Consider the following 607-nt stretch of genomic DNA (forward strand, 5'->3'; position numbering starts at 1 on the left):
AGTCATAAAATGTCAGCATATAGGATGTTATAACCCAAAGCAAAGTACCCACCAATTAAACTTCATTGCAGCCTACTCAAATAGAATTTTACAAGCCTATTAAATAGCATAAATGAAAATATGACTATAGAAAGATACGTTATACTAATATAAAAAATTCAGGTAGCCACACATCGGCACATGTCTGTAACCCCAACAGCTTGAAAGTAGAGGCAGACAAAACAACATGTATTTAAAGTTAGTATTGTCTGTATGTAACAGACAGCCAGGACAGCCAGAACTACATAACAAGACTCTATCAAAACTAAAAAGGTAACTGATACCGAGGGTGAAAGACAAAAGTTGCAAACCACTGGGGCTCTATTCACGGCTCCAGTTCTGGCCTGCTGTTTCAGGGATCTCAGGCAGGTGTCTGCTTCCCTCCTGAGAAGGTCAGCGGCCTCCTCTACTCAGCCCACACCAGCTCCCCACTACAAGTGGCCAGAAAGGAGTTCAAGACCAGTGTTGCCTCCCAGACAGCCACCAGATTTGTTAGATCAGAGGCTAATAATTGGGAATGGTGGTTGGCTTGCCAGAAACCCTTTTCTCAAGTAGCAGTTCTCCTGTG

This window comes from Peromyscus californicus, unplaced genomic scaffold, assembly GCF_007827085.1.
Source record: "Peromyscus californicus insignis strain IS unplaced genomic scaffold, ASM782708v3 Scaffold_18__1_contigs__length_77618521, whole genome shotgun sequence".
NCBI lineage: Eukaryota > Metazoa > Chordata > Mammalia > Rodentia > Cricetidae > Peromyscus > Peromyscus californicus.